This window comes from Camelus ferus, chromosome X, assembly GCF_009834535.1.
Source record: "Camelus ferus isolate YT-003-E chromosome X, BCGSAC_Cfer_1.0, whole genome shotgun sequence".
NCBI classification, from domain to species: Eukaryota; Metazoa; Chordata; class Mammalia; order Artiodactyla; family Camelidae; genus Camelus; species Camelus ferus.
This window is the reverse complement of record NC_045732.1, coordinates 97,648,225-97,672,039: the sequence shown is the minus strand read 5'-3', so window position 1 is coordinate 97,672,039 and position 23,815 is coordinate 97,648,225. Positions and strand designations below refer to the sequence as shown.

Here is a 23,815-nt window from a genome sequence, read left to right as displayed (position 1 = left end):
AAGGAGAAAAAGAGAGAGAGAGAGAATGCAGGCAATAATCAGCATGACAAAGGAATGGCTACCCAAACACCTGGCTGTAACCTACCCTGTTACAACGTTTCCATACAGGTGGCATTTGTGGAAAATTAAAACAGAATGAATGCCTTATCTTTAAAAAGATATATTTCATAGATGAGACACTAATTATTTCTATGAACCTTGTGTCATTAGCTATATAAGTAGTGGAAGATCTTCATAAATTATGGCAACAGGCTGTCAACCACTTTTTGTTATGGCTTTTGATCTTTATATGTCTTCCTGAGTATTTCAGTGTGAAGTTGAAAGTGACTTTCTGTTTTATAAAAACCTCCCTCTGTTCCGTTACAACCCCCATAGTCTTCCGTATTGTGCTAATACATCTCCTTGCACAGATAAAAGAAATGCACATTTCACCTAGCAAAGTTATAGTGTGATGTTCTTTCTTTTGGTAATCCTTTGAAATTCTACTTAAGAAGGGCAAAGTGAGTAAAGCTGATATATATGTTTACTTAGATACATGATTGTAACAAGATATTTAATTTCTATTCTAGGTGTTTTAGGTAATTTTACTTTTGTGGGAATTAAACTTTTCCAAAACAGAATGAAAGTAAATACTGTTCCTGAATCAGATATAGAAAAGCTTTTAAGGAAAGAACTCATCTTGAAATGAAGAAAGAAGGAAAAAGCAATAAAGGTAATGGCTATTCTGATGAATGGAAGCAAACTGCCTAGATTTTCCCCCATATTTATTGCAGCAGATAAGCACTAAGAATGATCAGATAAGTAGGTATCATCTAAGCTTTGCATGAAATTGTCTCTTATGCTTAAGAAAGGAAAAAAAGTAACAATTCTGGAGTATAATGAGCAACCTAGAGTTGTTAGGTATGATTATTTCTACACTCTTTCTTCTATAGAAATGTGCAGTTTTGTTGAAAATATAACAATTGAGATTTTAAAAACTGCACCAGAAATAGATTCATTTAATTGTCATTTATGGAGATCTTCTTAAGTCTAATTTTCCTGTAATATATGTAACATGAGGGCAAGATTTGTATCTTTTTGTTTGCTGCTACATCCCTAGAGGTTAGAACAATTCCTGGCAAATGGTAAGCACCTGATAAATATTTGTAAAGTGAAAGAAGAAAGGAAGGGAGGTAAAAGGCAAAGGAGAGAGGGAGGGAAACATGATATACTGTGGAGTTAGTACAGTTTTTAACCCATATCTTATATATGAAAAGTATCCATCCCTCTATAGTTCTTTGCCAGGTCAATAGTGGATAAGGCCCTATGTTTTCTGGTTGATTGTAAAACCATAAATAGCTACAATAAGGGGGTTGGCAAGCAATCAGAACTTCATTTAATAACTCAACACAGGGCTTAATAACTTGAATTTACTTTGATTCCTTTAAAACAGGTTTATTTTGATATATTTTTCTTTTGGTAAGGTTTTTCTCTTTAGGTATGTAGCATTTTGGACAAATGTATACAGCATAAAACCACTGTAGTAGTGATATAAAACATTTCTATCACATCCAAAATAACCTGTTAGGCATTTTGCAGTAAATTCTCACCTGTCACCTTCTACTATTGACAACCACCGACAGCTTATTGCCCCTGTAATTTTTCCTTTTCCAAAATGTCATATAAAATGGAGTCATGCATTTGAGATTTGCCCATGTTGTTGTAAGAAATTCATCCCTTTTAGTCACTGTGCAGTATTCCATTGTGTGAATATGTTATTCTATGTACAAGCTGATGTACTTTGAAGTTGTTTCTAGTTTTTGACCTATGAGTAAAGCTGCTGGGAATATTTTCATACAACTTTTTGTATAGATAGGCGTTTTTATTCCACTTAATAATAACTAGGGGTAGGATTGTTGGGTCATATGGTATATGTATGTTTTACATTATAAGAGACTGCCAAAATGTTTCTAAAGTAGTTGTACATTTTTACACTGTCATCAGCAATGTATGAGAATTCCAAATGTTTGGAACCTTCACCAATACCTCATAAGAACAACTGTTTTTATCTTTAGCCATTCTAGTGGTGTGAAGGGATATCTCACTGTAGTTTTCATTTGTATTTCCCCACTGACTAATGACTGAGAAGCTTTATATGTGCTTATTTGACATTTGTACATGTTCCTTGATGAACTGGCTGTTCAAATCTGTTGTTCATTTTTTGTTGTGCTGTTTGAGTTCTTGTTATTGACTTATTCTTCTAATGTAATGAATGCAAGACCTTTCTCAGATACGTATATTGCAAATATTTTCCAAGCCTGTGAATTCTCTTTTCATTTTCTAAACAGAGTCTTTCGAAGAACAGAAATTTTCACTATTGATAATATCCAATTTACCATTTATATTCGTTTGTGATTCATGCCCCCTGTGTCATAGCCAAGAAATATCTGTATAATTACAGTTCATAAAGATTTTCTTTTATGCTGTCTTCTGAAATCCTTTGTCAGGATAACAGTAAATAGGGGACAAATGTTTTGTCTGTCTGCAACAATATTATTATTGATAGGCCTATCAAGCATTCATATTTGTTAATAATCCATCATGGATAAGATGCTGTGGAATTTACTTGGATCCTTTCTGATTCCTTTATATCTTCAGATTATGTGAAATCAATATTAAATATGCATTAAATATGGTATTTCATATTTGTTAAATTGTACTTAATAAAATTGATATTTCACATTAATGATTAAATAAAATTTAAGGAGCATTAATAGACATATGAAGTTCATGAGAAGAGAGGTAATCATTCTATTTTATTCTACTTGACAATACTCAGACCAAATTTAAGCAATTATCAGTTAGGATAAGCTAGAATATTTTTAGCTCACAAGCACTCTTTCATGGTTTCTCTGGCACTAAACTCTCTTTAAAATTGAATAGGCTTTTTCTGTATTTGAGTCCAGTCAGGTACATGTGCTGATGGCTACACCCGTAATTATTTCCTTGAGAGTCTCTTTAGATTCGCTATATTTCTTCACTTTCTTGTTCCCATGTATCTATCTGTCAACATAATTGCAGAGACTTTGTGCCAATCAGGCTGCAGTGGGAGAGTCAAATTCTTTTCCCCTAGCCATTTTGTCAACTGGAGGAATGTATGGGATGCTAACTTAATCCACTGAAAGGTTTTAACATTGGGTATGACAGCTAGAACCTCCACTTGATTCTAATCACAAGAAAGATTCTAATGGGCCTTTGTAATTTAAAGCATTTTTTGATTTTATCTTTTGCTGTTTGGAGTTGAGAAGCAGCTGCTTCTTCCACTCCTACAAGTACCTGAATTTACAGAATCTTTCAATTCCCTTCATTCCTACCCACAAAAAATAAAATATAAATGATAGTGACACCTGCAAGATGGTGGACAGGAGTCTTTAGCTCTCCTCTCCTCACAGATATATCAATTTGAACAACTAGCCATGCACAAAAATATCTTCACAAGAGCTAAGGATTTCAGGTGAAAGATTATAGCACCTGGATGGAGCACAGAAATAAAACACATTGAAGAGGAGGGAAAAACAGTTTGACACTGTCTCTATCACTCCTCCCCCAAGCTCTGGTAGCCAGCATGGACAGAAATATTCTCCTAGTGGGGAAAAGAAAGTAAAATGAGCAATTGACTTTACTGCAGACTTCAGGACCAGGCCTGCACCAGTACCAATTCAACCCCTGTGGACCCAGGCTTTAGGACGAGTCCCACAGATCTAGGCTCCTGGTTGTCCCCAGGGCCAGGCCAACTCCCACAGCCCCAAGATCCTGGCACACTCCAGTGCCAGGCCCACTCCTATAGCCCCAGGCTCTCAGCCTATCCAAGCACTAGGCCATCGGCCAAGGCCCCAGGCAACAGGAGGGCTGCTGCAGACCCAGGCTCCCAGCCAGCCCCAGTGCCAGGTTTGACATGGTCTACTGTCCAAAGTAGTCACAAGCAGCCATTTTCCTACTTGTGTGCCACCGAACAACACGGATCTCCATCTTTCAAGCTTCCACTGTTTCTTACAGCCTGCCATCTAATCTCTCAGCCATTGCCACATATGTTAGTTTGTATATGTATGTGAAAGCAACACACAAGTTCTAGTAACAGTTTCTTCATCAATCAAGATAGACTAGGTTATGTTGTAGTAACTGAACAGCATTCTAATCTCAGTGAATTAAAATAATATTTTTATTTCTTGCCCATGTTATATGTCCACAATGGATAGTATGGGCTCTCTAGCCTTGCCCTCACTCTGGGATCCAGACAGATGGTGCAGGCTCTCTGGAATAATTCTGATCACTATGGAAGAGGAAGAAGAGAGATCATGACGGACTGTATGCTGGCTTTGAATCTTTAACCTTGAGGTGACACACATCATTAACACTGATAATTCATCGGTCAAGGTAAGTTACATGGCCAGGCAAACTCCAAACAGGTAGGGAACTAGAATACTACCATGTGCTCCAAGGAGAATGATAATATTCACTGAGCAGCACTAAAGACTACCCAGTTATCATCTCTGTTCTCCTTATAAGACTTTAAGAAGAACATGAAGAAACAAGAGTATGTGCATAGGAAGGTGGCCTAGACAGTAAAGAGACTCAACATACTCTGGATGAAGAATTGAAGTAAAGTTTTGCCAAAAGAAGAAAGTGCATGATTATGATGTCCAAATATATGAAGCATTATGCTGAATCAAATGGACAGGTAAGAAAACAGATAGGTATGGATGGATCTCTGGCAATCCGAAAGCACACGCTTCATTCGAAAGCATTATATTTGTTATTTTTTAAACACTCAGATGCCAAACAAAATAACAAAATAGTTTCCAGACTAAATTGATATAACTTGCTGCCAGTTTGGAACCCTTGCAAATTTTTTAGAAACAATTTTCACTTCTAAAAGTTGCTTGTTTTAAGCATCCTTCTCTGGATCTGCTCCAGTGCCAATTATTAACATTTTTATTTTGCTTTGTTTTATTTTCTTATTCTTTTTAAGGCTGTTGTATATTTAGAGTCATTTTGACTAATTTTAAATCACATGAACTTTTCAATGCATTAGTAACTACTAAAATAATTACAAAAAAGAAAAAATTACATTCCTAAGATAAGTGTAAAGGGGGACAACAATGGCAAAATCATACTATTTTATACAGTAGCTAAAATTGAGAAATATTATGTGCTGGGAACTATGAACTATATATTTTATTTCCAATTTTCAGTGAAATCAGAATTGTGAAAATAATGCATAAGGGGACAGTGAGAGATTAATGCAAAACAATAGCAAATGTTAGCCAATATACATGCTAGAAGAGAATCAACAAGTTATCAATCAACCACCGACCTGGGGGGTGAAAGGGAACAAAATGAAATTAGAAAAACATTTCAGAGCAGACATTCTTTGCATTCCCTGCATCTGGTAAAAAAGAGGTCAAAGGCAAAAGTTACAGGGGTAAAAGTAGTCTGATGTCAATTGACTAATGATCAACAGACAGCTAGGGAAAATCCAAGCTATTCAAAAATGAAGCAAAGAAATGTGCATAAAGATATGGGGAAAACTGGACAGCAGCATGTAAATCAATGAAGCTAGAACACTCCCTTACACCATAAACAAAAATAAACTCAAAATGGATCAAAGACTTAAACATAAGACAATATACAATAAACCTCCTAGAATAAAACATAGGCAAAACATTATCTGACATACATCTCAAAAATGTTCTCCTAGTGCAGTCTACAGAAGCAATAGAAATAAAAGCAAGAATAAACAAATGGGACCTAATAAACTTACAAGCTTCTGCATAGCAAAGGAAACCATAAGTAAAACAAAAAGACAACCTACGGAATGGGAAAAGATGATTGCAAAAGATAAAACTGACAAAGGCTTGATCTCCAGAATATATAAGCTGCTCATATGACTTAATAAGAAAAAAATAAACAACCCAATCCAAAAATGGGCAAAAGACCTAAACAAGCAATTCTCCAAGGAAGAAATACAAATGATCAATAGGCACATGAAAAAATGCTCAGTATCACTAATTATCAGAGAAATGCAAATCAAAACTACAATGAGGTATCACCTCACACCAGTCAGAATGGCCACCATTCAAAAATCCACAAATGACAAATGCTGGAGAGGCTGTGGAGAAAGGGGAACCCTCCAACACTGCTGCTGGGAGTGCAGTTTGGTACAGCCACTGTGGAAAAACAGTATGGAGATTCCTCAAAAGACTAGGAATAGACTTACCATATGACCCAGGAATCCCACTTCTGGGCATATATCCAGAAGGAACCCTACTTCAAAAAGACACCTGCGCCCCAATGTTCATAGCAGCACTATTTACAATAGCCAAGACATGGAAACAGCCTAAATATCCATCAACAGATGACTGGATAAAGAAGAGGTGGTATATTTATACAATGGCATACTATACAGCCATAAAAACCGACAACATAACACCATTTGCAGCAACATGGATACTCCTGGAGAATGTCATTCTAAGTGAAGTAAGCCAGAAGGAGAAAGAAAACTACCATATGAGATTGCTTATATGTGGAACCTAAAACAAAAACAAAAACAAAACCAAAAATAACATAAATACAAAACAGAAACAGACTCACAGACATAGAAAACAAACTTGTGGTTGTCAGAGGGGAGAGGGGTGGGAAGGGACAGACTGGGAGTTCAAAATTTGTAGATACTGACAGGCAGCTGCAGAATAGATAAACAAGATTATACTGTAAAGCACAGGGAAATATATATAAGATCTTGTGGTGGCTCACAGAGAAAAAGAATGTGACAATGAATATATGTACATTCATGTATAACTGAAAAATTGTGCTCTACATTGGAAATTGACACATTGTAAACTGACTATAATAACTCAATAAAAATGTTTTAGAAAAAAGAAATGTGCATAAAGATACGGGGACTGCCATTTACAGTTATGCAAAAAAAAAGCTTAGGTAAGACTGAGTTTATAAAATAAGTCATGTTGTACTGGTACTAGGTTTAATACTTCCCATTTCATATCCCTTTTTCGAAAAAAAACAGGGGATGGCCAAGGAGGTTAAGTGGCAAGGATGGTTTGTGAATCATTTCACTTTCTTTATCTTTCCCCACTATGGTTTCACATGTATGTAATGCTACCAGGAAAAGACAATTATGTATACTTTTTATAATTTATATATAATATTCTAAGCCGCAGGACAGGCAACAAATTGACATATCTTTTAAAAACTGAAGAAAAAGATGGAAATTTTTTAGGATAAAGTTGATGATGTTGACAGATATAAGATAAAGATCTTTAACAATTCAGTCCAGATGAAACTAACATTTTCGTCCTTCACATCAGTGGTTTTCTCAAACATTCCTTAGTTTTCCATAAGTTTAAAATTGGCAACTCTTTTTTTTCTCATATCTGCCAATCAGACTACTGGCAATGAGAAATGAAAAACATTTAAAGCCATTTTTGGAGAACATACAGAAGAGAAGAAAATAACGAATAAGATTTCCACCCTCTTGTGTCTTTAACAAATCCCAAAGACCACAATTTATAGAAAATGAAAAGTAATTTGTCATAATGAGACATTTATCCTCTTGATGAAGAAATGTTTCTTACTATTTAGTGCTTGGAAGCAATGAGTAGTGTTTCAGTAAGTTCATTCATCTTTCATTTACTAAGGTGATTTTTCTTACTCTGGGTAACATGAATTAATATTTTGCAAAACACCTGTCTTACTCTTTCAAATTTAATGAACAGACACTAGGGAATGGCAAAATTGACACAGGATAAGACAGGGCAGGAGGAAGTATAATTATAACACAATCTGTGAAGCTACTTCTTGTTTTACTGTTATTCCTGGTTTCAAAATGTTTTGTTTTAACTTGCAATCACTACAACTTATTTTCCAAAGTTTCTAAAAAGGTACATGAGCTCAGGGTGTACAAAAGGTTGTTTTGCCTACTAGATGAAAAAAGAATTCTCTTGGATTTCCTGGTTTTGAATCTAAATCTGTATTTCCTGACTAATGATATAATATTGATATTGAGAGACTGTTTCAATACCTATGATACATAATACCTGTATCAAAATAACATTTACTACTTACAGTTATGTTTTGCAAAAATAATAAGTAACTATGTATTCAGAGATACATAACATATTCAAGTCATATTCAGGTTAAACAAAAAAGCAAGTTAAATTGAACTCTGATACATTAAATTTATAAAATTTAAGATGTTTTACAAAACAGATGTTGGGAAATTTTATACAGGTAGGTTTTGTTAAAAATATAGGCAATTATAGTAAATAAACCCAGGAAAATCTTTGTAGCTGAGTTGCAATGATTCCTTAGAGAAGTCACAAACTCCTTGAGTCTCAATTGTTCAATTGTGTTATGGACATAAATATAAGTGCTAAAGATAATATGTACATTGGGATACTATTTTGAGGATTATATGAATAAAATAATTTTAAAATAGTTATAAATTACCCAATTCACAACTACCCCTACTATGTTTGAACTACAACTGATTTTAAGTGAGTTACCTAAGGAGCTGAGGTCCTCATTTTTCTATTGGTATTTCTATTATTGTCTACTGATAAGCTACATTGACTCATGCAGAAATATATTGTGAAGAAAAAATTAAGGAAATTGCAAATTTAGAAATATCTTAAGTAAAATAATAACAATAGCAATGTTGATGACACTGATTTTTAGGACATATTTGATCTCAGATAATGGTATAAAGGGATCTAGAGTTGTCTTGGTGGATAAAAAGACAAGGTGCTAAGACTCTAAAAACACTTTTCCTTCAGGTAAATCAGTTTGAATCAGGGACAACAGTTACTGCTTTAAAAAGAGGACCTATTCTCTTCCAATTTGGATCCCTTTTATTTCTTTTTCTTATCTGATTGCTGTGGCTAAGACTTCCAAGACTATGTTGAATAGAAGCAGTTGAGTGAGCATCCTTGTCTTAGTCCAGATTTTAGTTGGAAGGCTTTCAGCTTTTCACCATGAGTATTATGCTGCCTGTTGGTTTGTCATAAATAGCTTTTATTATGTTGAGATATGTTTCCTCTATAACCACTTTGGTAAGAGTTTTTATCATAAATGTGTGTTGAATTTTCTCAAATGCTTTTTCTACATCTATTGAGATGATGATGTGATTTTTGTCCTATCTTTTGTTGATATGGTGTATCATGTTGATTGATTTGCATATGTTGAATCATCCTTGGGATGACTCCAACTTCATCATGGTTAAGGAAATTAAAGATGACTTAAAGAAATGGAAAGATATCCCATATTCTTGGATTGGAAGAACCAATATTACTAAAATGGCCATACTGACCAACACAATCTACAGATTTAATGTGATCCCTATCAAATTACCAGGACATTTCTCATAGAACTAGAATAAATAATCCTAAAATTTACATGGAATCACAAAAGACCCAAAATTACCAAAGCAATACTGAAGAAAAAGAATGAAGCTGGAGGAATAACCTTCCCAGACTTCAGACAATACTACAGAGCTACAGTAAGCAAAACAGCATGGTACTGGCATAAAAACAGACATATGGCTCAATGGAACAGAACAGAGAGCTCAGAACTAAATCCACACACCTGTGATCAATTAATTTTTGACAAAGGAGGCAAGAACATACAATGGAGAAAAAACAGTCTCCTTCTTCAGCAAGTGATGTTGGGAAAACCGGACAGCAGCACGTACATTAGTGAAGTTAGAACACTCCCTCACACTATACACAAAAATAAATTCAAAATGGCTTAAAGATTTAAATATAAGACAAGACATAATAAACCTCCTAAAAGAAAATAGGCAAAATATTCTGTGACATACATCTTAGCAATGTTCTCCTAGGGCAGCCTATCCAGGCAATAGAAATAAAAGGGAAAATAAACAAATGGGACCTAATTAAACTTAGAAGCTTTTGCACAGCAAAAGAAACCATCAACAAAACAGAATGACAACCTACGGAATGGGAGAAAATAATTGCAAATGATGCAACTGACAAAGGTTTAATTTCCAGAATATATACACAGCTCAAACAACTTAATAACAACAACAACAACAAAAAACTCAGTCCAATAATGGGCAGAAGACCTAAACAAGCAGTTCTCAGATGAAGACATACAAGTGGCCAAAAGGCACATGAAAAAATGCTCAAGATCGCTAATTATCAGAGAAATGCAAATCTAAACTACAATGAGATGTCACCTCACACCAGTCAGAATGGCCATCATTAAAAAGTCTACAAATGATAAACACTGCAGAGGTTGTGGAGAAAAGGGAACCCTCGTACACTGCTGCTGAGAATGTTGTTTGGTGCAGTTGTTATGAAAAACAGTATGGAGAGTCCTCAAAAAACTAAAACTAGACTTACCATATGACCTAGCAATCCCACTCTTGGGCATATATATATCCAGAGTGAACATTAATTCAAAAAGATACATGCACCTCAATGTTCATAGCAGCACTATTTACAATAGCCAAGACACGGAAACAACCTAAATGTCCATTGACAGATGACTGGATAAAGAAGTAGTGGTATATTTATACAATGGAATACTACTCAGCCACAAAAAATAATAAAGTAATGCCATTTAGAGCAGCATGGATGGACCTAGAGATCATCATTCTAAGTGAAGTAAGCCAGAAAGAATAAGAAAAATACCATATGATACCACTCATATGTTGAATCTAAAAAAAAGAAAAAAGAGGATGGTAATGAACTCATCTACAGAACAGAAACAGACTCACAGATACAGTAAACAATCTTATGGTTACCAGGGGAAAGGGGGTAGGAAGGGATAAATTTGGGAGTTTGAGACTTACAAATGTCAGCCACTATGTATAAAAATAGATTTTAAAAAATTTCTTCTGTATAGCACAGGGAACTATATTGAATATCTTGTGATAACCTTTAATGAAAAAGAATATGAAAATGAATATATGTATGTATATGCATGAGTGGGACGTTGTGCTGTACACCAGAAATGGACACATTGTAACTAACTATACTTTAATTAAAAAAAAAAAAAAGAGGACCTAAAACTGTGACCACAACAAGTATTCCATGGCGACCTTTTATGCTGCTAAATTTTCATTAATGTGTAAAATACACCTTTGTTCTTACTAAGTAAGCATGGTCTTATAGAAAATGTTGTCAAATATACGGTTAAACTGAATAATGACTATATATTTCTTGAAACATAGAGACATTTTGCCTTGTTTGAATGCAGGAGAGTGAGGTCAGGGCATTAAACACTTTTAAACAAATACTGAAAACCTGTCTAAGATCCACGAAGTGAACAGTGTAAGTATTGGAGCTGCTCTGCCAAATATTGTGAGACATCATATTGCTGCAGTAGTGATATTATCATAATTATACATTGTTTGTTCAATATTGTTCTGAGTATTTTTAATCCCTTCATGAATGCTACTGATTTTCCTACCAATATTACACTGCAAACAGAAATTAATTTGGCGGTCACTAGCTTGTAATACCTCTTCTTGGAAATAGGTTGTACCATTCATATGCAACCAAAGCCAGAATTTTTTCTGTTGGCATTTTATACTCTTTTGATTAACAGACCAGCCAGTCAGTTGTGGTTTCTTATGAATAATATGACTGGTGCATTGAGGAGAGCATAGTAGGTGGTGAGACACCTGAGATTATCTTTTGTCTGCCTTTTACCCACTGCACTTTATTGATTAATCTATGCCAGAAAATGGACAAGTCAGTAAAATGTTACCATAACATTGTATTTTATTCTCCATCATTGCATTATTTTTGGCTCAAGATGAAATGAGGAATTGTTTCGGGTCTTGTGTGAATATCCCTTTGATTTGGAAGAAATTATTCATCTTTCCTTTGTGCAGTGGGAGACGCAAAAGTATTAAGACACTATCAGGGAAAGCAAAATCACAAAGCACTGCTTTGTTGCATAAAAATAACCTTTTATTACCTTCAGTTGAAAAAAAATGTGAATTAGGATAAAATGTCTTGTGGCTCAAAGGATGCTAATAAAACTAAGCTAGAGAAATAATAGTGATGAAACTTATGACTCATATAAACATCAAATATAATAGCTATTATTCTTTATGTCACTTGCTTTTTGAATTAGCCTCATAATTTTCATTTTAGTTTATTCCAATTTTCTCTCATGTTAGTTATTGTGAATAAAATCATTAACTTAAATTGACTGAATTAGCGCTGGGAAGTAGGGCAAGTTGCTAAAAGGTGAATAACATTTACAATTATATATATAAAAAAAGAAGGAATAATTGTAAGTTGGGAAAATGAGTGGAAATCAGGTAAGTTAAAATATATGTTGCTCATAGTAGCTAAAACAGCATCCTGAAAGTAAATTCAACTATATTTCTTAAAGGAGCTATAGAAAATGCCCATAAACTGAGTAAACTGTTTGAAAATCTGTTTGTCTTGGGTTACCAAACTTCTATAAGTGGGATGGATAAGGTAGAATATTTTAAATAATCACTAAAATTTAGATCACATTAACAGATGCTATGTTAAATTACAGGATAAACTAATTTGAAAATTGTCAAGGGAAATTCATATTATACACATACAGATTTACATCAAATCAACATTTCTGGCCAGAATGTATGCTCCTCCACAATAACTGTTCCACACTTGACTACTGATGACACAATGCCGGACTTGGGTTGCTATTTTGAATGCTCTGAAAGAAACCATCTCCAAAACTCGTTTATAGTGTTTGAGCAAAAATCTCCTATAGTCTAGTCTGCTGTGTTTCAAATTGAGTCTACAGGCCACGCTCATGAGCAAAAGAGCAGCTACAAAGTTAACTCATTCATTTGGCCTCAGCCAGTCAAAATCTGAGATCCAACTGATCTTGTTGGTAAGGCCACCTGGTTAGTGTGAGAAAAGGTCTCCAGTTTTCCCTTGAGAATTTACTGTTAATCATCAAATTAAAATGTTTGTATTATTCTAACACATGAAAATGCACTATAGCATATCTCCTCAATATATGGGACAAAGAAACAGCTCATCTCCAAGCAAGAGAAATTCATAAAGGCCATTCTCTTTATTACTTGGATTACTATATAACTGAATTTACCTAATCCAAGGAAATCTAGACTTAGGAAGTTACATTTTATTTGATCATTAGTTTCTTGTGTTTATCTAGTAAAATATGCCTGAATATGGTAGCCCAAGAAAAGAATTTCAAGAAAGCACTTTTGAAATAAATCACGGTGATGTCCTTATTATTAGTTTTCTGTATCAATTACATATCCAAAATTTCTCCCCAAAGGCCATATTTTGAACATTTGATCTTTCATTTATAACTTTTATGATATCTGAAAGTTCAAACTCTCCTTCTACAGGAACAGGGAACAACGGTTTAAGTAAATATATAAGATTTTAATATAGCAAGCTCTACATTGCATTCATTTCTTTAGAGACTTTGAAGTTCTTTACTTGAACCTAATTCATATGCAAAAGTAAGAGATTAGAGAAAGGTATCACCTGAAAAACTGGTCTTCTAACTACATCTGATCAAATTTGCCTAGACTGACGGGAAATACAGTAATAGATGATGCTCACTTACATCATCCATGTTATTGTCTTCTAATCCAAAATAACTGCATGCAATAAAGCAGCCGGGACATCTGAAAACATTGCAATATGAAATGGAAAGGTAGTAGAATTATAATTTATTGCAGGAAGTTCTTATCTAATTATGCTTAAGAAAAGTTTAGTTTCTTCATATTATTGGTACGAGCAAATATGCAATACAAAAAGAAAGGGCCAAAAGTCAGAACTTTTTGCTTAGTTATTTGGTCCAGATATGTTTATCAAGTTACTAAACATTTACTAATCAACTACTTACTATGTGTCAGTTATCATGGTCTTTGTTTAGAATAAAACTAAACTATTTACCTCTTGGTATCCCAGTTTATTTTTTCTAATAAAAAAACAAATAAACAGCCAGGAGAATCCTTCAGTGGGTAAGGGAAAACAAAACTTAAAAAGTTGAGACCCTGTAGATATCAAAACCTATAAGCAATAATATAGTTTCCAAACATATTATTTTCCTGGATTTTTCACAAGAGATTTGCATGGACGGTTTTGATGAATGTAGAGTTAGTCATATATATGCTTTTAATGCCAACATGCTGAGTTATTTGCATGACATGAATTTGTCATTGTTAGCTGAGGCAACAAAATAAGATGTCATGAAAGATCATTGTTTACATCTCTCTCAAAGAAGCTACTAATTTCTCTAATAGGCAATACCTTATTTTGTGGCCTTTTTATGATCATTAATGCATTTCACTTAATTTGAATCTTCCAAAATATCTTTGAATTGCATAACAGAGATCAGGCCTTTCAATGGATTTATATGGATCAACTTCTTTGCTTAGCAAAATGACATGTAGAATTTGAAACTAAAATATAAGTGTGATAATAATTCATGATTTTTATAAATCATCATCCCTAATTGGATCTGTAAGCCACACAATTTTAAGTAAAGTCAAAGACAAATAATAAATACAGTATTTTAGAATTTACAAAACGTACTTTAAAATAGCATTTTTATCTCAACTTTCACACCATTCATTCATAATTGTTTAAAGTTTCTGTTTTATTTTCTAGTGAAGAAGTAGGTTTGAAACAGTGGGTCTCCCAACAAGAAAGCATCCTGGACCAATGTTTTGAAAACTGCAAGCGGAAACACATTAGTGATTCTTGAAATAAACTAAATGGCTGAAACCACCAATTAAAGAAAAAAAGTAATAGAATAAAAAAATGTCAGCGAGCATTGCAAATAGTAAAAGATAGGTTCATTAAAATATTTTTCAATATGTGTGTATATGTGTTTACATAGTCTATATATAAAATGTATTTTTATTATTCCTTACCATGGGCCAAAATAAAAACAGGTTTGAAAGCCGCTGGCCTAGGCTATGTAAAGCGGATTCCATTATCCACAGACCCATAGCAAGGGAAATACGACCTCAGCATGAAGGGAAAGACGGTTTTTATAAAGACCTTTCAGGCTTGCTCCTGTCCATTTTGAGAACAGTGACAGAACAATGAGAGTGAACTTGAGGTGGACATGCCCCAGGGGTATCAAATCATTTCCAAATAGTCAACAGATAAATGTCACATTTTGCACGTTCTTTCAGAGCTGCCTTCACTCAGTGAAACCACTCATTCCTGTGGGGACAGTCAGGTGGCAGTGGCAGCAACTCTACCATTTACAATACAAATACCTCTGGGATCCCTTGATAATAAGAAAATGCCCTGTGTCACCTTCATTTATATCACTGCTAATTTAAAAAAAACCTGCGTTGTCTAAAAAGCTGGCATATTTGGGATTGCATGCTTCCTGGGGATTGAACCAATTAGCAGAACTGTTACTATCAGCAAAGGTCTCCATCATGTCCCACGTGTATATCTCACAACCTCATGCTTTTTTATTTTACTGATAAATCAAAACAAATCCTATGTGTTACCATTTTAAACCAAAATAAAAAATCCCCACTGAGCCATTTCATTTCTCTTATATAGCTACAGCTATTTTGGATTTCTTGTGCAACAAAAGGTTTCCAGAGACTTTTAATGCAATAATGTGAATGGAATCACTGATGCCTCCTTCTGGTAGGCTGCCAGTGCCTTGATACAGCACCATGTGTTGCTTGGGAGAGACTAAAACAATCCAAATTTTACTAAACTAGATGAGCTGATTTTTCTTTAAGCATAATTCTTCTCTAATTGTATCTTGCTGTCATCAGAATTTGACATTTTCTTGTTGCTTTATCAGGAAATATGACCATTCGTAGTTTCTATGGACAACAAAACAGTTGTGCTCGCTGCAAAACTGTTTATCTGTATTTAAACCATATGTGAATTAACTGTCTTTTCACAGCCTAATTTTTTCAATATGGAGTTCGATGCCTACTGCATTTTCATTTAGTATCACACGATTGTTCTCCAGTTGTTTCATGTATATTTATCTGATGACTCCATTTCCTTCCTTTTCATGTAACCCTCTCAGAACCTCACGCAGTTCTCGGCCTACAGTAGATATTTTTATTGCTTGTAGCAGTCTATTTCCAATTCACACATACTTGGATAGTCATAGCTTATATGGCAGAATACAAATTTCTTTTCCTATAGGAAAGATGTAGAAGAAAAGGACCCGTAACCGAACATTATGATGATTTGTTATTTGTTCACCTGCTTTAGGGGGGTTTGGAGAGAGAATGTTTTGTGATGGACAAAATCCTTATCAGAAGAGCTGGTTAGAGTCCTCATGTGCGCTGTTGAGAAAGCACCCTAGACTCACTAGTCTTTCATACCAATCCTCTCCCATCCTTCTGACTAACTGTAAAGCCAAAATGAAATAAAACAGGTGAAGGTACTCAGTGGACTGTGATATTGTATAAATGTCACTGGCTATCATTGCCTCACTTTCTGCATGTAAATCTCTGTGTGTTCATTAAAATGCTCATCTTCCTCAGTTTCTTTACTCTTATTCTTTTCTCCCCTAAAACAATGAAGATGACAAGGTGATCTTGAGACACAACTAACTCTTTACTATCCATGAAGGATTCAGCCATGGTATACTCTCTTGTAATTAGCTTTGATACTATTGGTGAGATTGGCTGCTGGACATCAGATTAAATCTGAACTAGGTTAGGAATGAAAAAAATAAATTGGAATACGTTCACATGTATTCCACATTAGTGATGATCAAGTTGATCATACTTAGTTTGAGAGATCCGCAAATGCACCATGAGCTCATGAAATTCTAGGAATGGATGCTGTTCCTTTTAACTAGAACCTTTTCATCTCCCCTCTATGCCATCCTGCTGCCATCAACCAGCAAATCTCTAATCATCCTTCAGCTCTCCACTTAAAGACACTTTCTACATGAAAGTTTTCATGACAACTTAAGACTGCATCAGGGGCCTCTTTCACATCGTTTTATACTCTCCCGTACTAGAATTCCCTGAGTACCTATGTCTATCACTCATGATACTATAAGCTCCTTAAGGGCAGTCAGTCTTTCATACATTTATGCACCAAATATCTATCAATTGCCTCAGTCATGTACACAACTCTTAGCAGACTGCTTCACTGATACTAGATGTACAGTGAATAAAAGAAAACCAAAACCAATACTTTTGTTTCAAGAAAATTAAACCAGAGTCTTAAAAGCCCCTTTACCAAAAATTGCCACCATAATAGTGATGTCTTCAACATTAAAAAAAAAAAAACCTACCATCCATTAATGAGACCAATTCATAGTAACAATAAATTTTAATGCCATGAAATAAATATATATATGTAATATGCTATAAAATTCTCTTAATCACCTAATTTAGTTTTCCATCATTTCCACACTAATAATAATTTAAGGACTCACTGTCAGTTCTGGATGTATCTTATATAAATATGCACATAATGTAGAAACATTATGGTAAAGTCCCATAGCAGTGAACAATTAAATTTGGGAGATATATATTCTTGTGAGCAATGTGGTTGGATAAGCACTTTTTGTTCATTGCATAAGATAGCTGACAATTGACAATTAAATAAAAGATGACAGAAGCTATCTAGTTACATATATATAATCTGTGGGCCATATGAAACTTATAAAACTACAGTACCTCAGCTTTTGAGCCCCAAGCTCAACACGGAAGGTCAGGCATTAGTGTAATAATAGTTAAATACATATTTCAAGGTGTCTTTGAAAGAAATATGGTAATATTAGCATATATAAACTATGTTAGATGCATTGCCTTTTATTTCTTTTCTCACAGTTCTTGCATTCTATACTACTGGCTTTGGAAAAATCATTCCTAAACAGCCAAAATGAAATAAGAACTCAATTCTTAATAGTTCTTAATTGGATTCACTTAGTTTCTCACAATTTTTAGAAATTAAAAGTCAAACAATTATTGTATTGATGCATTTTAAAAGAGAGAAATGTTTCAAAATAAAACTCAAGTGCTGGCTTTTTAACCAAAGGGTTACGACAGTTGTTAGATGTCTGGATTCTTTGCAAACAAGGACTAACATGATTTAGTGAAAGCCCAGAAATGTTCAGGCTTATGAACTTTTCTTGTTATTTCCTTGTCACCCTGAGTCAAGAAACTGCAAGGCTTACCAAGGGGGATATTACCGCATAATCAATACGATGCTATAAATTGTAAAGCACTGTCCAATGAGGCATGAATAGTGTTATCCAGCAGACACAATTTTGCCAGACTAGAAGAGCACTGTTGGCCGGCAAACCTTCCCAAACTAACATATAACACTAAAAGGAAAACAAACAAAATAAGAGTGGATCCATTACCTTTCCTTCCTGTACCTGGAAGATGAAAACACCAACCATATTGCATCCTTTAAGTATTTCTAAATCAAGTTTTGCAGACCTAAAAAGAGAGAAAACCATAAGAGTTTGGATGAAATTCAAAGGGAAAAAAAGTAGTCATTAGTCAGAAGAGCTTATCAATAAACATGGTTTAATAATTACTCACTAGTAATTTAAATGCAGATAGTCTGTGCCAAGCATTATCACTATTTCCCAAGAAATATGAAATGTTCATTTCAATTGCAAAGTAAACAAAAACTCATTCTATATTGCCCTATGGATATTCAGTGGCATTATTTTAATTTGGGCAAAAAGAGGGGAGGGGCAAAGAAGTAAAAACAAGAATGCTATTTTTTAATGGTATCTGTAGGATGTAATCAACTCAATGGAAATACAAATCCAGACGTTGGTTTAGTTATATAAGCATGGTATGTCCTCAGATTGAGTCAGGCCTGCAGCTCAGAATATCCGTCCTGAATAGAAAAACCTGGAGTAGATATAAGTCATTTGCCCTATCATCACAGAATGTTAAAATTGCAAGAATGAAGAGAGATCTACGTAATCCAAATCCTTCACTATATATGTGTGAAAAATAAATCCGAGGGAGGAAAAGTGTCTTGTCCAATATTACCCAACTATTTACTGGTAGATCCAGGTTTAGAATCCATGTTTTCTGTCTTTTAATCCAAGCTTCCCCTCCGTCCCCCGTACCATGGCACTATCTCTTCTCCAGGGTTCACCAATACCCACTGGAATCATGACACTGCCCTAGACATTCTGGTAATAATTTTCCTGGCTCCATGTCCTAGTTCTCAAAGCTAGGACAATGTAACTCCGATTTCGAAGCCCATCCCTGCACTAGATTCTACTAGCAAGTATAGTGATCATTCAATGCATAGTCTGGTGACCAAGAAACCAGTTAGACTTGCCACTGCAGCCTTTATATCCTAAGTCTATTACTGCCCTTTTCCTCCTTTCCTTTCAACCAACACTCTGTTAATTGAATCTTTAGACTGGTAATCATATAGGCTCACATATTTTATGCTGAGTCCTTAACTTGGAGTCTAGACCAGAGTGTCTTACTCTATTTTATCATTCTAAAGGCTTGAGTCCTGCTTCGGTACCCAGGCTGGGTCTCAACTAATCCAAGTTCCTCCTGAGTTCCACTGCTGGACTGCCTGCCTGGATTCATGCTTATTTATTAAATCATCCTCACATTATGTTCTTAAATCAGGTATGATCCACAACCCTTTGAGTCTCCTGGTGACCCTCCTTGATGGCCATGACCACTATTCTGGGATTCTTTGCATTTTGTGCTGCTAAATCTGCCTTGATCTGTTGTGTAAATTCCAGTTAATCTGTCAAAATTTTGGTTTGTTGTCAAGTCCTGCCATGAGACATCGGCAAGCCTTATATTTGAAGAAAAATTCCTTAGAGCTTTTGAGCACTTTCTGTGGGGTTGTAAACAACAGTAAATAGGAAGAGGAATTCTGTTATTTGGATCAGAGATACTTGATACTAAAATTGTGTTTATTCCTAACAGACTATAAGAACGTGTCTTCTTCATCTCTGTTGTCCAAGTGCCCAGTATTACCTTCAATAATAGAGATAGCTCGCAAAATTAATCATTAAATTAAAGTCAGTGTTAGTATTCTAGTGGGCCCAACAAAAGCACTTGGCATCAGTTAAGAGATACATTCAGGAGTGAGAAAAATCACAATCAAAATGTCACTATTTTTGCCAATTAAAAGCTAAATTGGAGAATGTAACAGTTATAACTTCTTGTTAGTATTCCCCTAAATCACTGATACTTATCCACCCAGTTGCAGACAGCTTTGAAAAACTGCCATCCATCCACTTCAGAGATACAGTCATTCTCTCTAGGTTTATTGTATGACCCTGAGAGAACAGAATGCACCTTTTCTGAAGTTAGGCTAAGCCAGAGAAAATATAGAAGAAAGAGTCGAATAAACACCCATTCTTCCTTCAAAAGGAGTAGAAAATTAGTGTCATCTAATAAAGGGCAAATATTGTCATTTCCGTTAAAGGTAATGTTTGTTGGTCTGCATAAAATGCTTTCATTAAAAGAGGTTCTGGCACGATGGCCCCATGGGAAGCGACTTAATGCATGGATCACGGAGGCAGGTTTTTATCCTGGTTGTGCAACTCACCAGAGCGCTTAAGCTCTCTAAGCTTTTATTTCTATATCTGTGAAATAAGGAAATGTGCGCCTACTCTTTCTAGTGGTTGTATAAACAAAATGAACTATTTTATTTGTTATCCCTAAAGTATTCACACATGGAAGGGGATTATTTCTTCTAGAGAAAGCACAGATTGGGAACTCCATGGAAGGATAAATCACTAAGAAGGAAAGAGAGAGGTGTCTCTATTTTTGAAATAACTGTCAATATATTTGGATCACTGGACAATGTAGCCACATCTTATTTGTATTAGGGCAAAAACAGAGTCTTGAGTGCAGTCATTATGCCACCTTCAGGTGTCTTTAGTAGACTTCTTTTTAAAATAAACTTTGCTTCCTATCCTTCCAGAAGTCATTAATCAAGCCATTGATTGATGCTTGAAATAGTGCAGGTGCTGCTATTACATATTCATTATTAATCAAATTATTTATTCAGCCCAGTAGATTCTACATACACAACACAAATCTCCAGCGTCCCCTCATGTTATCCAGAATCTGAAATTTATCACAGTTGTATTCAAAGACATCTTATTAGGGTTATATGAAATGCAAGTTCTCCAAATTAAGAGTCTCAAGAGCCTGACTTCTCTATTGCTACTTCTCAAAGCACACTGGTTCTCTTTCTTATTTTTGTGCAATCTCTAACACTTTTTTTAAGAAAATGAAATTTTGCTCAGTTTCCAAAAACAAAATTAGGTTTTAATATGCAGTCTCAGGCATTTAAAAATTATTGTCTTGGAGTGATTCAGGGACAAAAATCTGCAGGATGATCTCGTTGAATGGCCTCAGTTTTCAGACAAGAGAACCAGAGACTCAGATAGAAGTAACTTACTCAAGATTACAGTGGGCAGAAGAATCTGGTGTGTTGATGTCTGTGTTCTTTCCATTGCTTCCCAATGTGGTAAGGGTTATCGATAGAGCCTTTCAAAAATGATATTTGCAATGCAGAATTAGCAAAACTACCAATATGCTGAACTTGCCAAGGCAAAGTATTTCAAATACTAACAGGTCAAATTCTAATTGATGAGCTCAGTTTGGTAACCAAAGTGCATATTAATAAGCACATGGTAAGGTGTCTTGTATAAAGGAAGTATTTAATAAAAATGTTTTGAGGACAATTTTTATCCTCTTATGCTGTACTTGTATCTCTAGCCATCCAGGTATGGTGTAAATGCATGTGCATGATCATCATATTTTTATTGGGCATAAATATAAGCATCATACTGCTTCTTGAGAAGTACCTCAAAGTTAATATTTCACTGTAAGTGAATCTGTAGCATTGTCTTCAACAATGAAAGAAAGCATGCACTGATTATTACATCATACTTAAAAATGAGAAAAAATTAAATGAATTGACTTTTCAAATTTCTAAAAATAGCTACTAATTTGCTTGCATTGAGCTTAAAATATATCATCTGCCTCTTCTTTGTATTTAATCAACATCTATTAAGACCAGTTTGATTTAGAGCCCATTACTGAGTGTCATGGGAAGATAAAAATAAAATAACAAACACACCCTTTATGCTTAGAAAATGTGCTTATAAATCTATATTGCATGTGTGTGTGGGAGGGGGGATGCACTCTAGAACTTTTTAAGTGAGTTAAATCTCCTGTTATAATTTACCACCATTTTCTTTGGCTTCACTTCTGTTCATTGAAATTAGTCTCAAAAATTACCACTAACCTCCTAACCATCCAGAACATTATATTATTGTTATCATTATTAAATATTTAAAACCTACAAATTATAGAGTGTAATATAACAAATACCCAAGCATCCAATACACAGAATTAAAAACATCAACCTCATTGGGTAAGATTACATAACTGAATACATATAAAGTGTTTAGAACAGTGCCCGAGAAATAGTAAATACTGAATAAATATTAATATAATATTATCCTCATTTGCAATATTTTCTTTTGATATTTCTAAGAATAAGTAAACCATTACTGTTCCTGTTGTTGTTCCCACTGTAATCTTCCTCAATCCATGATTTTATAAATTACCACATATGTATATGCATTTTCATAAATAAAATATTTTGAAGCTTTAAACTTACATAAATGACATAATACTGCAATATAATTGTGTATTTTTAAAAATCATCATCATGTTTTTGCTATCTAAACAGGTTAAGATGGATAGATAGATGACAGATAAATAGAAAGATGATTCATTTTATGAACTGTATGGTATTCCATCCTATGCATTGGTTTGCCATTGGTTAATACTAAGAGCACTCTCATGGCGTGCCTTTTTCATATTTTGACAGTCTATCTTCATTGACATATATCTAGATTGTACTTCTACCAGTCTTTTAATAGATTTAATATTTTTTTCAGTTATAATTATTATATAATTGGATTCATTTCTATTATATTTCCTGCCATCTATTGAACTGATCAAGTTTTTATCATATATTTCATATATTTTCCTTTCCTCTACTTGTTCGAAATTTCTATTTCTATCATTTTAATGGTTTTCTTTACATTTTAACATGCGTGCTTAACCTAAAACTACTGTAATTAATCAGTGTCTGTATCTTCTTTCCCACAAAAATCTTAGAATTTCACTCAAATATCTCCTACTGCCGTCAAACTATTGTTGTCTAGCATTTAAATTCTCCAGCTATGATTATTATTGATTATTACTTATTTAGAGTTACCAATTACTTGTTCAAATTTACCAACATGATTTATCAATTTCTTTCTTCAGCATTGCTCTTGCATCCCAACCCTTTTTTGTTTCACATTGATGTATATTCTGTACTAGTAAGCTTTGCAGTTTTGTAGGTCTGAAAACTTCTTCATTTCACTGTCATTATTGAACGGCACTTTAAATGAATTTATAATTTTAAGCTGACAGTTATGTTCTCTCGGAACTTTGAAAACATTATTCCATTTACTTCTGACATTTATTGTTGCTAATGAGAAGTGTTATGCAAGTCTCATTATAGTTCCATTGCAGATAATTAGTTTCTTCTTTCTGGTAGGCATTAAGGTTTGACTTTGATACTTCTCATTTTCACCACTTGAAAAGTCTAGATGTAGGTTTGTTATTTTGGATTTTGTTTCAGTACCTAATGTATTCCTTTGCTAAACAGTTTTGTCTTTCCTCAACTCTGGGAAATTCTCAACGAAGTATTTTTGGGAAGTTGTCGATTTTTCATCTTCTTTATTCTTTTCTTTTGGAACTCTGATT

General features: G+C 34.3%; 1 long non-coding RNA gene across 1 annotated transcript; it reads left to right on the top strand.

Annotated features, from left to right (window-relative positions):
• The first annotated feature begins 2,682 nt into the window (after positions 1–2,682).
• LOC116662056 lies at positions 2,683–22,430 on the top strand. Its single transcript, XR_004318037.1, has 3 exons — positions 2,683–2,695; positions 6,204–6,208; positions 21,990–22,430. It is a non-coding gene; the product is annotated as an uncharacterized LOC116662056 (long non-coding RNA).
• The last annotated feature ends 1,385 nt before the right edge of the window (positions 22,431–23,815 follow it).